Here is a 4,697-nt window from a genome sequence, read left to right as displayed (position 1 = left end):
CATAAACCTAAGCCATGTCTGCTGTGATACTCAGTGTATGCCTCCTTCCAGAAGTCTTTTCCTGAGTAGGCCTAGCTGGCATTGAGCTTTCTGCATGTGTAATTGGAATAGGGTGAAGGCAGCGTTCAGAGACTGACTCAGTTATTCAATGCTGGGTGGACTGGGTGGTGGGGAGGGTGGTTAGGGGAGTCTATTATCTGAACCGTTTCCTTCCTACTTTCTGTCACTGTCTTCCCCTTGCCTGGTGACTAAAGGATGAGATTCACACTGAAGGTGAAAGCTCTGTCAGTGCCTTGGACAGCAGAACAGAGTGAAACAAACACCTTTTCCAAGTTAGGGAATCTAGCCCTGCCAGAGCCCTGCTGCTTTGTTCAATTGACTTCTGAATTTGCAACCAGCATGGCACCCTTTCCAATCCGCCCTCCATTTCTCCGCTCTCCCTCTAACTTCCCCCAAATCCTGTGCTATGAATTTCCACTCCTGATTATGCAGTCCACCTTAACTTTTCCCAAGATATCTTTGAGTTGTTGGCAGGATGACAGCATCAGAGACCTTGAGTCCAAAATGGTGCTTTGCTAACCATTGACTTGATGCAGGGGTTTTCCATGTCCATGAGAATTACTGACCTGGGTGGAGAGGATGTGCCCTTAGGAGAAAGTGCACTGTTGGGGATGTTCCATCTTAAGCATGTAATACAAGTTATACAGCTTCTAAACAAATCTCCAACTTCAAAGAATTCTACTGGCACAAAAACGACGATTTGTGAAAATACTCAGGTAACATAGTCATCACATTTTTGGTAGTTTCTATGTCCCAGGGCCAGTGTTTGGCACCAGGGATACAAAAATGACCAAGGTATGGTCCCTACTCTGAAGGAACTAGCAGTTTAATAGCAGACAGCCATGTGAACATATAAATTACAGCATCCCTCAATAACGAGGCAGGAGAGAGTTATGTGCAGTGTGTTGGCTAAGTCTAAGTAGGGAAAACTGGGGAAATCTAAAGGGTATCTACTTAATGCTTACCTTTCTCTTTGCATATTTATCCTAGGTGATTAATGGCTGGACTAGTTCTCTATCCCTTTAATTAACATTCGAAAATATTTCAACTTTGGAATATATTTTTAAATATATGTATAACACTCAAATTATTTTCCCTGCATTTGAATCATTTAAAAAATACTGATTAAAACTGTTTATAACCACTATAGACATTGCTAGCGGACTGTAGCCAGTACATAAAGTCTCAGAGAAAGAGACTCATTGTGGTTATTTACAGAGTGTAAATTAGGAAATTCTAAAGGCCCTTCAAAATCAAAGAGGTAACTGTCTCCCATACTCTCTTACCTTCTTTTTAACCAGTGTGGCATTTACCCAACTGTTTCCGTAACCAACAGCAACCAGGGGTGGGTTGGCTACTTGGGGAAAGTAAACATCTGGAGCGATGGGATGGAGGTTCTAGAGCCTCCATAGGGTCCAAGGCAGAAGAAATTCAGTCTGGCTCATTGGATTAGGTAGGAGCACAAATCCCCCCATGTAGGCTTTCTGTGCTTCCCATCCTTCTGTAAGCCAGACAAGCAAGTAGCACGTGTTTATATATGAACATCCCAAGCTAACTGACAAAACGTTACTGGTGTTTTCTTCCTGCCGGAAGGCACACTGGATGAAGATCACACTTTGCAAGCTGCTACAATTCCTTGTTTGGGAAGCAGGAAATTTGGTCTCTGTGGACTATTTGTTTGCCAAGGCTGAAGAAGGGTCCAAAAGTGTGGTTGGGGTTAGGAGATCAGAAGTCAGGAAATCCCAAATCTTAATTGGGTCGGAGACACTGACATTCTTTCTGAGGAAAAGTCCCTGTTTTGGTGCCTGTAGACATAAAAGTAGGACAATGGCTTTTGCTTTATGGAGATGAACTGACTTTAGTGCTTCTAAAGACATTTGAAAATGAAATAAGTATCAATGATCAATGACCCTGTTTCTCTCTCTCTCTCTCTCTCTCTAACCAGGGAAGGTCCAGAAATACATTTTATAATGCAGAAATATTTGGCCCTTCACTTTTGGTCATGTGACCTGGAACAGAAAAACCATTGCTATAGGGACATTCTCAGCTATTATTAGATGGTTCAAATTTCTGCATTCTTTTCCTCCTTCCTTTGTTATTTGTTCCAAAGAGTAATATGTTCACAGGGCAGAATTAATCATATTATGTATTGTATTGTCTTCAAATATTTTGTTAACATGCCAGGAGAAGGGATCTGTTAAATACAGTGACTACTTATTTTTCATGTGCCAGTGACTTACTTTCCAGATTCAAAAATGTTTAAGACATTTTAAAGTTCAAAGTCTCATTTCCCTATCAAGTAGCATATTCTCTTAACTAACCCGTCAATTTATTTGAAGTAGTATACGCTGCTTTAATATTAGCAGCAAGCTGTATTCAATAAGATAAAGCTCCAAACAAAATAACAATGACTTGTAAGTTGGCCATGATTTTGGATAATGCAGAGCACTAGCCCTCTCACTACTGAACAGATTGTGATAAGGATGTGTTGGGAAATGTCCCTCTGTTTTCATCTCTTTCTCCCACCAGGCCTCCTAGCTGGCTAGTCCTCTGACCTGTTTGTCTCTTCTGAAGTTAAGATGGGACCCTGAGTGTGGGACCCATTTGTTGCTTCTCCAAACACTGGCAAAAGATAGAACTGGACCACAGCCAGAATGAAGCACAAACTTACTTCTAAAACTTCAGTGGCTGGGCGCAGTGGCTCACACCTATCATTCCAGCACATTGGGAGGCCAGGGTGAGAGGATTGCCTGAACCCATGGGTTCGAGACCAACCTAGGCAACTTGATGAGACCTCATCTCCACAATAAATAAATAAATAAATAAATAATTAGCCGGGGGTAGTGGCACGTGCCTGTAGTTCCAGCAACTTGGAAGGGTGAGTCGGAAGGATTGCCTGAGCCCAGCAAGTAGAGGCTGTGGTGGCCGTGAGCGTGCCACTGCACTCCAGCCTGGGCAACTGAATGAGATTCCAACTCAAAAAAAAAAAAAAAAAGATAAAAGAAAACCTTGGCACTGTGAAACTACAATGTGACAGATATTACAGTGGACCCTTGAACAACATTGATTTGGCCGTGTGGCTCCACTTATACAAAGCTCCCCCCCGCCCACCAGCTAAACACAGATTGAAAATATAGTGTTGATGGGATACGAAACTCGCATTTTTGGATGGCTGAGTTTTCATATACGCATGTCCTGCAAGGGACAGCAGGCTTCCAGTATGCATGGATTTCGGTATGCGGGGCCCTGGAACCAATCCCTGCAAATGCTTGCCAAGCTCTAACAGGGAGGAATGGTTTATCCTGACCACCTAGATTAAGAGAATGGAGCAGGATTGGCCTTATTTGCATATTCACTCTCTCCATGTTTAATGCCTATTACCTGAAACCCTCTCGTTTTCTTTTCTTTTTTTTTTTTGAGTTGGAGTCTCACTCTGTCGCTCAGACTGGAGTGCAGTGGCCGCTCCCGGCCACCGCAGCCTCGACCGGCTGGGCTCCGGCGATCTTTCCGCCTCAGGCTTCCAAGTAGCTGGAACTACAGGCGCACGCTACCACACCCGGCTAATTTTTTTTTTGGTTTATTGTAGAGATGAGGTCTTGCCAAGTTCCCCAGGCGGGTCTCGAACCCGCGGGCTCAGGCAATCCACTCACCTCAGCCTCCCAAAGTGTGGGATTACAGGCTGAGCCACCGAGCCCGGCTTCGTTTTATTTTCAAGTATGCTTTCCTCTCTCATGTTCACAGCCATTATTCGGCATGTATTTAATAGTAGACATTGTGCTACATAGCTCACTTACATAATCCCATTCGCTCCTTATAACAACCTCAGAGGTAGGAATTCTGGCCATTTTACAGTTTAAAAAACTGAGTCCTAGAGAAGCAGAGGAACTTGCTCCAGGTCCTCTGCTAGGAAGAGAGTGAGGATGAACTGTCTTCCTTGAGTGTTTGCTTAATCTGAACTGACACACTCTAGAGATCACTTGTTTAAGTCCTAACTAAAATGTTTGTCTTTTGTTTTATTCACAGAAGATATTTTTGTAGAAAGCAAGTACATTTTTTTCTTTAAATAAATTAATTTAAAAATGTCTATTCCATGTTTGATCTTTCAAGACTGTGTTGTGTGTGGCATGAGATATACATAACTCCATGTTTATTTCTAATGAATGCAGGGCTGGAAAACCAAATTTGCCAGGTAGGGATTTCACCCCAGTCTTGGGAGCTCAGTTTTAAATTTAACTTGATTCATTTCAGGTCTTAGTTATTTCTGGCTGGCAAAATGTGGCTTCCTGGCTTAGAAAAATTCCCTCAAAACAAACTTGAAAAAGGAATCCCACCTAAAATGGCAATGTGAAATACTCTACAACATTTTAATGAGCTCATTGTAAGTGAATTAGAAACATTCAAGCACAATTTACTTTAAAATAGATCTGGATGTTAAAATATGGGACAGCTGGCAGTTTGGAGTCTCTTGATCCCAAACCAAAGGCAGGTTTGTCTCTATAAAATGGACTGTGGGCTGGACTCGGTGGTTCAGCCCATAATCCTGCACTTTAGGAGGCCGAGGTGAGTGAATTGCCTGAGCCCGCGGGTTCGAGACCCGCCTGGGCAACTTGGCGAGCCCTCATCTCTACAATAAATCA

Source organism: Carlito syrichta, unplaced genomic scaffold, assembly GCF_000164805.1.
Source record: "Carlito syrichta isolate Samal-C Ts95f unplaced genomic scaffold, Tarsius_syrichta-2.0.1 Scaffold314005, whole genome shotgun sequence".
Taxonomy (NCBI): domain Eukaryota; kingdom Metazoa; phylum Chordata; class Mammalia; order Primates; family Tarsiidae; genus Carlito; species Carlito syrichta.
Note: the sequence above shows the minus strand (reverse complement) of the source record.